Source organism: Benincasa hispida, chromosome 12 (assembly GCF_009727055.1).
Source record: "Benincasa hispida cultivar B227 chromosome 12, ASM972705v1, whole genome shotgun sequence".
In the NCBI taxonomy this organism is placed as follows: domain Eukaryota; kingdom Viridiplantae; phylum Streptophyta; class Magnoliopsida; order Cucurbitales; family Cucurbitaceae; genus Benincasa; species Benincasa hispida.
Window position 1 is genome coordinate 33564612 of NC_052360.1, and position 12259 is coordinate 33576870.

The following is a 12259-nucleotide window of genomic DNA, read 5'->3' on the forward strand; positions in this document are numbered from 1 at the left end:
TTTCTGAACCTCTGCCACTAACAGCATGGTAGGTGAAATGTCAACATCATCTTTTGGTTTTTATCGAGGTAGATACATTGATGCGTCCATTCCACCAACCTTGCGTTGATCCCATCAGTATGTGTTTTTGCGTAGCCGCAATCATTCAATGACGGCATTCGTTTAATACTGCAACTCTACATGATGATCGCAATCACTTGACGAGTGCAACTCCCATGCGATGGATGCATATGGCTGATTACCACAACATTCATGCATTGATCGATGCGTTTGCCTTTGCGATGGACTGTTTCTCTGCATGTGGTTGTCTATACGGTGGTCTGGTTTCCACGTTTACGTCCATTTCCTGTTTTAGCTACAAAAATAGAACATTGAACTCATAATAACGCAAGATAACGGGTTAGCTAAGATTCAACATGCTGATCGACGCAAGCTCACTTTCTCGTGAATTCCTATCATGATTGCCGCATATTTTACCTAACAACCTTAATAATTCTAAGTAAAAGGCCTAAGATGACATGCATTTCTGCATGTCATCAGTAGGCGATCACGAGGAGTTGGTTCACGATCAAGAAGATGTGTTTCTTCCCCCGGACGATTCAAGACCCGATTCGCCTGTTTGTGCCTGAGACTCTTTGCTATTTGTAATAGTTACTTTATTTTTTTTTTTTTTAAGGATTTGAGGCTAATTATCCCGGTTCATCAACTTTATTTAAATGTATATGGGATGTTTGTTGCTTATATGCCATAGTGTATGACATATAGTTTTACAACCCACCTTAGGTTATGCAATTATTCATGCATCATATATTATAAGTGTTATAATATAGTTGTTGGCATGATGAAATTACAAGAAAGCATGTGTATGCAACATAAAATATTAGAGTTATATTTATACATGCATTAAGTATATTCATGCATCATATTTATATTATAAGATGTTACTCTGATGGGCTTTCAGAAACTAAGAATAACAGATTGATTTCGGCTTTGCAAAAAGTAAAAGTTAGGCTCGAAGAGGAAAACCGCTTACTGCTTTTGAAATCAGATGGAAGTTAATACTTTGTGCTAAAAGCATAATCCATGTGAAGGAAGATCTTGACCATACACGTGGACGACCAGATTTAATTACAAGCACTCACTGAAAATAAAATGATTTTAATGACTAATAAAAGTTATTCTTTTCTTTTAGATGCAAAATGAGAGAGAAAAGAAAAATGAGGAAGAGCTGCCAAAATGCTGCAAGAATGGAAATGGAGTTGAAGATTCGGAGCAAGAAGATGAAGTAGATAAAGAAAAGAAGCAAGAACACCAAGAGTTAACGTGGTTCGGCCCAAAATAGCCTACATCCACGGAGAGAAGTTATTCATTAAGAGATGGAGAGATTATTTTCTTTTATAAAGATGAGTTTCTTCCTTTTTTTCTTTTCTGATGTATTTTTCTAAGTACACAAGTAAAGATTACAAAAGTATTTATAGACAGTTCTATATATAACTGAATCCATAAACTTTGAAGTTGATTTCACCTTCTTTTATTAACAATCTCCACCTTGAAATTTAACTTCAAGTAGTTTTTTTTGCTTCTTTTTGCTAACCCTCTTCTTCTTCAACCTTTGTCTCTCAGCTCAAACCATATAATATCTAGGCATTTTTTAAGTTTGAGCTGAGTGATAGTCTTGGTTAACATATCGGAAGCATTCTCTGAGGTTTGTACTTTTAACACTTTAATCTGTTTATTTTCAATTTGTTCTCGTATGAAATGAAATTTTACATCTATGTGTTTCGTTCTATTGTGATATTAAGGATGCATAGACAAATGTATAGTACTTTGATTATCGCAAAAAATCTTTACTGTATCTTGCTTAATCCCAAAATCATGTAGGAGTCCTTTTAGCTATAGTCCCTCCTTTACTGCTTTTGAAAGGGCTATAAATTCAGCTTCAGTAGTGGAGAGGGCTACTACTGATTGTAATGTAGCCTTCCAACTTAGAACACACCTTTCATATAGGAAGATATAACCTGATAGGGATCGCCTCTTTTCTAAGTCTTCAGGAAAGTCAGAGTCAACATACCCTTCTAATTCTGGTTCTTTGTCTGATAATTGTTGATACAATAGTCTGGCACTTGAACTGCCTTTAAAATACCTCATTATTCATTTAGTTGCCTCCCAATGCCTCTTACCTGAATTAGCCATGTACCTACTTGCCAGAATTGTAGCATAAGCAATATCTGGCCTTGTAGATACCATTAGGTACATTAAACTTCCCACAACTTGGGAATAAGGAATAGTTGACATTATCTTCAAATGTTCAATGTCTGATTCTTTTGGTGAGTTCTCTACTGAAAGTTTGAAATGATTTGCAATAGGAGTACAAACTGATTTAGCTTCTATCATGTGATATTTCTTGAGTAACTTCTGACAATATTGAGACTGATCAATGCTGAGTGTGCATGATTTTTTGTTTCTGATTATGTCAATGCCTAATATTCTGTTGCATTACCCATGTCCTTCATTTCAACTTCTTATTTAAATAGATCTTTAACTTTATTTAAGTCTTTCCTCGTTGTTCCTGATAGCAACATATCATCCACATAGAGAAGTAGATAGATAGAATGTGAGTAGGTGTTAGTGTTTATATAAACACAGCTATCATAAGAACTCTTTGTAAAACCATTCTTTTGTACAAAATCATTGAATCTTCTACTCCAACACCTAGGAAATGATCTTTTTTCCCTCTGACTTCATAGCCTTTAGGTTGACTCATATAAATGACTTCATCTAGGAAACCATGTGGGAAAGCTGTTTTAACATCAAGTTGCTCCAACTCTAGATCATGCTGAGCCACAATGGACAGTGAGAGTCTGATTAAGGTTTGCTTGACCACAGGAGAAAATATCTCATTGTAGTCAACACCTGGTCTTTGATTAAGTCCCTTAGCTACCAACCTAGTCTTATATCAGTCGTTGACCATTAGGGAATCCTTCCTTGTACTTATAAACCCATTTGGATGCAATTGGTTTGCACCCTTTAGACAAGAGAGCCAAGTCCCAAGTGTCATTTTTAACAAGTGATTCAACTTCTTCATTCATTGCCTCTATCCACAATTTAACTTTAAGACAGCTTACTGCTTCTTCGAAAGTAAAGGGTTCAACTTCACTATTTAGATTTGAAGCATTTAGAGCTAAATGGATATAGTCATCATATCTTGAAGGGGGCACTATAGTTCTTCTTTGTCTATCTCTTGCTAGGCTATATCCCCCTAGATCTAGTTCCTATTGCTTTGGATCAGAAATAACATCTTCTACATCTTCTTCATGATGAGGTAGTTGATCAAAATGTGATTCTGAGCTTGAAGGATCAGTAGTAGGGTTAAGAACTTGCTCCACCTCAATTATATCATACTTTCCTTGAGGTGTTGTAACAATTGGAGTAGGATTTTGCATGAAAATCTTAGTCTCCCTGAAAATGACATCTCTACTAGTGATACACCTCTTTTTCTATAGGATGCCACATTCTAAAACCCTTCACTCCTTTAGTGAAACCCAAGAACATACATTTCACTGCTCAGGCAGCCAACTTCCCCTTGTTCTGATGTACAAAACCTATGCAACAAAACACCCTTAGATTATTTATTTTAGGAGGTTTTTTGGTCCACCTTTCTTATGGAGTTAGCAAGTCAAGAGAAGCATGAGGGCATCTATTAAAAGTATAGATTGTGTAGGATGTTGGCTCAGCCCAAAACTTCTCAGGAAGAATAGCATCTAACAAGAGGCTTCTCACTTTTTCCATGATTGTTCTATTCAATCTCTCTGCCACCCCATTTCGCTGAGGTGTATACCTAACAGTCTTATGTCTAATGATCCCCTAATGTCTACAAAAAACATTAAATTGTTCTGCACAAAGCTCAAGCCCATTATCAGTTCTAAGACATTTTATTTGGCTGTTAGACAATTTTTAAACCATAGTCTTCCATTCTTTGAATTTATCAAAAACCAAGTCCTTAGATTTAAGGAAAAATATCCAACCTTTTCTAGAGTAATCATCTACAAAGGTTAAAAAGTACCTGACTCCACTCAAAGATTGGAAAGGTGAAGGGCCCTATAGATCTAAATACACATAATCAAGGATGGCCTTGGTTGTATGTTGAGCCTTGACAAAACTCTACCTTGTAGCTTTGCCTATCACACAATTTTCACAAAAGGATAGGCTTTGATGAATTCCCTTAGGTAGAATTCCTTAATTGGCAAGAGCTTGTAGACCTTTGGCACTAATATGAGAAAGTCTTTTGTGCCAAAGATCTCCTTCAGTAGGCTGTTTGGAAGTCATAACTAAGGCTGAATGTAGTTTCTGAACTCCTTGAACAACATAGACCCCATTTATCTTGATCCCTCTGAAAATAGCTTACTATTCTTTAGAACTTCACAGTAGCCTTCCTTTCCTCTATATTCACAGCCGATTGAATAAAGCATGCCTAGTGAAATCAAATTTCTCTTCAACTTAGGCACATGTCTAATATTTCTTAGTAATTTGACTGATCCATCTTCAAGCTTAAGTGACACAGAACCAATACCAACCACTAGACATGAGTTATTATTACCCATGTATACAGAACCTCCATCCAGATCTCTGTATGTGTTGAACCAGTCCTTGTGGGGTGTCATATGAAAAAAAAAAACACCCTGACTCTAGAACCCAATCTAGCTTCTTATCTGATCCTTCATCTGCCTTTTGATTTGATATAGCTAGGGCATCTGAATAGAAATAGGAGTCCTCACAGATTGAGGCTTCTCCCGACTAACTTTGCTGGTTTTTTCTGTTGAGGCTATGATTGTGATTGTTTATTCTTCTGTTCATTTTTCCATTTCAAGGTTATATAATCCTTGATTAGAAGTCCCAACTTCTTACAATATTTGCATCTAACCTTGGTTTTTTCTTTACCTTCTTCTGTTGAATTTTGCTTCCTTTTTTCCTTGTTGCTTTGTTTAGACTTCCCTTTAACAAATAAACCCTCAACACTGGGTTTATCTTCTTTGTTGGTTAGAAGCTCAATTTCTCTGATTTTAAGAGCTGAAATTATTATATCACTTGTTAAAGAGTCTCTACCATACTTTAGGGCAGTCTTAACATCCTTATAAGAATCTGGTAGTGAGTTAAGAAGAACAAAAGCTTCATTATCGACTCTAATCTCTTCACCTTGAGTCTTAAATTTGGTTGTAATCCTCTTGAAGTCGTCTAGATTTTCTGTTAAGGACTTTGAGGACTCATCAAGAAAAGCTTGTTTGGCAGGTTCTTTGTCTTATACAACTCATTCAACTTAGTCCACATCTTGAATGTTGTTTCTTGGTCAATTATTTGTCTTAATACATTGTTTGAAAAATTAAGAACAAGAGTATCATGAACAATTAGCTCCATATTATCCCTCTCTTTTTCTGTTGTTGTGGTAGGTAGCTTGGTTGGATCTTCAAGAGCTTTGTGAGCCCTTTGTTGCCCCAAGATTGCTTTGATCTTGGTTTTCCACAATCCAAAGTTTCATTTCCCATCAATTTTTTCAATATCATTCTTGTTATTGCCATTTCTTTTCCTTTGATTTCAAAAAGCTCCAAGTTTCACTTTCTTTTAGTTCTTGATTAATCTTGAAGTTTTCTTGCAGGCTCTGATACCACTTGTTACTCTGATGGGCTTTGAGAAACTAAGAATAGCATATTGTTTGGGCTTTGAAAAAATTAAAAGTTAGGTCTGAAGAGGAAAACCACTTACTGCTTTTAAAATCAGCTGGAAGCTGATACCTTATGCTAAAAGCACAATCCACATGAAGGAAGATCTTGACCATACACGTTGACGACCAGATTTAATTACAAGCACTCACTGAAAATGGAATGATTTTAATGACTAACAAAAGTTATTCTTTTCTTTTAGATGCAAAACGAGAGAGAAAAGACAAATGAGGAAGAGCTGCAAGAATGGCGATGGAGCTGAAGATTCGGAGTAAGAAAATGAAGTAGATGAAAATAAGAAGCAAGAACGCCAAGGATTAACGTGGTTCGGCCCAAAAATAGCCTACATCCACGGAGAGAAGCTATTCATTAAGAGATGAAGAGATTATTTTCTTTTACAGAGATGAGTTTCTTCCTTTTTTCTTTTCTAATATATTTTTCTAAGTACACAAGTAAAGATTACAAAAGTATTTATATACAGTTCTGACAACTGAATCAACAAACTTTGAAGTTGTTTTTACTTTATTTTATTAACATAAGAGTTATAGTATAAGGGTATATGGAAGCATGTATGCTTGGTTCGTTGCTTTATTATAAAAGTAGCAATGAATGAACAATATATGGAGCATGACACTTAGACTTGTTTATAAAAGTTATGAATGCCTTGTATGTGTAGCTTCACATTGTATTGGCTTTAGTTATTTCCTGTTATAAGCGTTATAATAGAAATTAGAACTAAACTTGCATGCGAACTTAGGCGAACTCATGTTTTAAAAAGGTTTTAAAATTGGATGAGATAGACCTAAGTTCAAGGTTCTAATGAGATTAGATACCTAAGTTTAATCTTTTAAATCGGTTTAATAGGATTAAATTGATTGGCATAAAAGATTAAATTGTATTAAATCTATCTATAAGGGACCTTTTGTCTAAGGCAGGTTTTGTCTAGGCTGGGGTACTTAAGCTGACGAAACACCCCTACTTGGGAACCTACTTGGAAAGGTGAATTAGATTGATTTGCTACAAGCATGCGATAGTTGATCAAAGACTTCGTTAAAGAGTTTATTGGATGATGATAAAAAAATTTGTTTAACTTTCCAGGATAGTTACTCTTGGGCAAGCCTAAAAAGTCACTTAGTTAAAATATTTAGCCGTGTTTTTTCTAAGTAAACTAAACCCTAGGTTATAAAATACTCACTAGGAGGAAGAGATAATATGATATGTCAATTATTCCACTCACGCTTCTCCTTGAATGTTCACGTTGTTAGAATCATGCTTGGTCTTGTGGTGCCCTGGGAGCATCCCCCTTCGGAGAGAGTATTTATAGTAAGTGAGTGAATGGTGTGTGTCAACATGTTATGCGGTCTCCTTCATTTGTTTGCACCATGAGATCTTCTTGCACTCACCCGTGGTGCCCTGCGAGTGTCCCCCTTCGGATGAGTTTTGTGCAATTGGTTAATATCAAGGTGAACTTCAGAAATGGATAGAGTCGCTTTAGTTTTTCCCCAATTGAATTTTTTTCCCTTCGGATCAGCTGCTTGGGGCGGAACTTTAGGGCCTAAAATGACGGGTCACACTTACAGGAAATTATTAAGAAAGTTAATGATTTCTTTACCAAATCAATGATGGCTAGTCGTTATAGGAAGAAGAGTTGTTGATTTGGTATTAATGACTGATTGAGAATGTCTTAATTCAGGAGGGATAAATTGACTACCCTTCGGTGGCTTTTATCCTAAACCTTTGAAGCGTCATTGTGAAACTAGATATCACATGGGCTTCATTTCAGTTTTGCTAAACCGTATTGGTTGTTGTGTTTTTCAACTAGTATTTACTTAAAACTTAATGTAGGTCAATGTGTTTGTTTTTTTCAACAACATGAATGTTTTTCCGTTAAATGCCTCTAATTTGACCGATTACATACAGTGGAAAGAGTCCATTAAAACATATTTCGTGGTAAACAACCTCGAGTTTGTCATGGTTGAGGAGTGTCCTCAAGTCCCAACCCTTGATGCACCGCGAAATGTTCATAATGCATATGAGGTGTGGATGAAGGCTAACTCGTTGGCCCGACTCCACATTTTGGCTAGCATATCTGATGCATTGGCCAAAAAGGTTGAGAACATGGTCATCGCACGTGAGATCATGGACTCATTGAAAGATTTGTTTGAACGTCAGGTCTCACATTTTGAGCAAAAAGGGATGGATGGAAAAGAAACCAGTAATGTCAGTTCCCAAGATAACCTCCAATTAGAGAAAGCAGGTGTTGCTGAGTCTGATAAAGTTCATCGACGAGAATTGTTCTCTAAAATGGGACTTGGAGATTATTTAGGTTCTGATACTGATCCCACTACTCTCGATACGAGGAAGAAGTCTAAAGACAACAAATGTGATTTATTTATCTTGGAGACGTGTTTGGTAGAGAATGATGATTCTGCCTGGATACTTGATTCAGGTACTACTAATCACATCAGCTCTTCCTACCAAGGATTTAGTTCCTGGAAAACGTTGCAAGATGGAGAGTAGAATCTTCGAGTTGGTATTGGTGAGGTTGTTTCAGCTGTTGCTGTAGGCAGGCTGAAGTTATTTTTGGACAAGAAACGGTATCTGTTATTGGATAATATTTTTGTAGTTCTTCATATCAAGAGGAGCTTAAACTCGGTTTCTTGTCTCATTGAACAAGGCTATACCATCTGCTTTTTTTTAGAGTAAAGTGTTTATTTTCAAAAATGGTATAGAGATTGGTTTTGATTCAATGGAAAATAACTTATATGTACTAAGGTTATTAGTCATAAAAGCCTTGCTTAATACTGAAATGTTTAGTATGGCGACAACTGCAAAAAGACCAAAGTTTTCTCCTAAAGAAAATGCCAATCTTTGGCATCTAAGGTTAGGTCACATCAACCTCAATAGGATTGAGAAGTTGGTGAAATGTGGACTTTTAAAGGGTTTAGAAGAAAACTCATTGTCGATATGTGAATCATGTCTTGAAGGTAAGATGACCAAACAACCTTTTACTGGAAAAGGTTATAGAGACAAGGAAACCTTGGAGCTTATACATTTAGACCCCTGTGGTTCGATGAATGTTAGAGCTCAAGGTGGGTATGAATATTTTATCTCTTTCATAGATGATTATTCGAGGTATGGGTATCTATACCTAATGCAACGTAAGTCTGAAGCTCGTGACAGGTTTAAGGAGTATAAAGCTGAAGTTGAAAACTTTTTAGTTAAGAATATAAAAACACTATGGTCTGATCATGGTGGAGAGTATATGGACCTCAAATTCCAGAACTATATGATAGAACATAGAATTACATCCCAACTCTCGACCCCAGGTACACCTCATCAGAATGGTGTATCAGAAAAGAGAAACAAAACCTTGTTGGACATGATTTGGTCTATGATGAGTTATGTTCATCTTTCAGGCTCGTTTTAGGGATTTGTAATGGAGACTACATGTTACGTTTTGAACAACGTTTCCTTAAAGAGTGTTTCTGAAACACCTTTTGAGCTATGGAGAGGCCATAAAGGTAGTTTATGTCATTTTAGGATTTGAGGTTGTCTGGCACATGTGCTAGTGGCTAACCCAAAGAAGTTGGAACCGGGTTCGAAAGTTTGCCTCTTTGTAAGCTAGCCCAAGGAAACGAGGGGTGGATACTTTTATGATCCGTAATACCATTGAGCTACCAAGGGGACCTTATGAACCTGTAGCTTGAAGCTCCAACAGTACTTGAATAACTAACTAAACTCTTTAGTCACGGGATCCACCATCCATTAACTGTCGGGCACTCCACTAAAGACCGACAACTGCACTCTTCTCATTATGGATATATTTCTGTGTCCATATCAACCAATAAACAGTGCGATAATTCTTCACAAATCACTCATAAGTACAATTGGGCTAATTTATGGTTTTACCCCTGTAGTTACATCTAACTCTTTAAGTACCATTGATTCCTCTAATGAACAATAAGTCATAGGCCTACAATGACTGGGTCCTCTCTTCCAAAGAGAGAATGTGGCCACTATGTTCAAGAACCGGAATCAACCCTTAAGGGAGCAATCTATCTATTTACCCCTGCTTCAGGGAATGGGTGAATTTCATCTTGTGTAACTGAGTTCCCAGCTCCCCAATCAGACAAATCCCCAAAAAGGTAGGCATGTTGAGTTGGCAATCTAGCCACTCTCACCCATACTAATCAAAGGATCTCCCTTAAAGGCAGGAGTTCCCAAAACACTCAAGATTAAGTCATGTCACCTATGGTCGTTATAGTGAGATGTAAGTCTCAATTATCAACGATGTTATATAAAGAAACTAATCATCTCATGGTCTGGTCTTATACAAACTCTTTGTATAGGACATTCTCACTCGCATGTCTCCACATGAATGGTTGGGATCAGATCATCTGTAACAGTTTACAACACCTGTAAACATCAACAAAGCGAGCCATATCCATAGTGTCACTAGGATAAAGTATCCCTTTTTTGTCCTTATACTACAGACCTTTTAGGTTATTACTTAAGGCATGATCCACTTGTATATCTCATATACATGCTTAAGTTTACATACAATAACCACGAATCTTAGTAAATTGGATATGAGTAAATGCAAATAGAATAACTCTTATTTGATTAATAATAAAGTTTACAAACTACGAGACTTCAGGAGAATTAGGACACCAATCCTAACATTTAGTACATCATTAAAAGCCTCAAGGGTTCCTGATCCAGATCAAGAGAATACGTGAAAAATTATTGGGCTTGAAGGGTAAGTTTCTTTAAACCCTATTTCTAATTCCCTCCAAGCATGCTATAAATTATTGATTATGCATAATTTGATTGATCTGTAAATTGGGATTCTATAAAAAAATTAAAATTGGGACTGATCCCCTTCTGCTGCAAACCTTCACTAGTTCCTTCAGTGTCTTTGTTCGTTTTCACCCCTGTGTTATCTTGTATTCACTTTTTAGGATTAGATTAATTAAGCTCTCATCGCAGTCCAGTCCCCTAAATAAAATTGGAAAGATCTCTAAATAGCTAGAAGAATTAAACCAAAGGATGATACTCGATCTCTTAATCATTTTACTATATCACAATTGGACGTGTGCGCTTGCGCGTATCAGATTGTTTTCCTCATGAAACTTCTCTCTCCCGTTGTAATGAAAAGATTAATTAACTATCATAAACAAAAGCTTATATATAGAAAACTGAATGTTTTAAATACCAAACTATTGAACATATTTTCAAATATCGCAAAATGTCATCGTCTATCAGTGATTGATATTAATATACTACTATCATCTATCATTGATAGACATCTGATAGACACTGATAGATATTGATAGATGTCTTTTAAATACCTAAATATATTCCCAAAAAAAATAGATCTAGATTGGTTAGGATTTAAGTACTTTGGAATAAGGATAATAAAGGCTAATACTTACTGCCCATTTGAATCGTAGATAAGGAAATAAGGATAATGTGTCAGAAATAGCCGTGATAGCTCAATTGGTAGATCAAAGGATTAAAAATCCTTGTGTCCCCAGTTCAAATCTAGTTCTTGGCACATCATGAATTTGTATGAGTATTTATTATACAAATTCATTAATAATAGAGATCTTGAAAAATGCCGATACATCAAAATGTTTGAAAATCTACCCTTTAACTAAACTATATATATTTTTTACTCTATTCATAAATGAGTAAAATAGACAAGTAAAGATATTATTTCATGGGTATAAATATTAAATATATGGGATTTAAACCAATTCGTGACCCAACCCAACCCAACAAAAATAGAAAAAAAAAATAATCCAATCCAACCCAAGAACAAAACTAACTCAATTCAACCCTATCCTTACATTTTGGGTTGGGTAGTCCGAGTTGTTCAGGTTGCTAGGTCATTTGAACACCCTTAGGTTTGAATGTCTAGGTTTTGAATATCTTGGATAATTAATGTTTGTGTTTGGATATGCAGGATAATTAATATCTGGTAATTAAATATACGTGTCTAATTTTCCAATTTTGTATATAGAAACTAAAATTAAATAATTACTTAGTTAAATACAAGAGTCCAATTATTGTAATCATCAATAAATTTAACATTATTTGATCAATAAAATAAAAATAAATGAATACTTTTATATTAAATATAAAATTAACTAATTTAAATTAATTGTTAAAAGTAATTAAATTATATAAATTAATTAGAATACTTATAATCATCATCATAATAATATAATAATTATATTAAGTAGTTAAAAATAGCATAAAATATTAATCGTAAAGATGTTAGTTGAAATTTATTAAGCCTAATTAGTATATTTATATTTAATAATTAATTAAATTAAGAATAATAAGTAATTTATATTAATTAATTAATTAATTAAGTTATATTTTTACTAATCATCTCCTAGACATAAAAATCCTACACTTTTGTAAGGTATTAAAAATTACTCATGTCCAATAGAATTTGAAGCTTCCTAGGTAATAATATTCTGGGTTTTAAAAAATAAAATTTTATGAAACAAATTGTGTATATGAAATTCCAT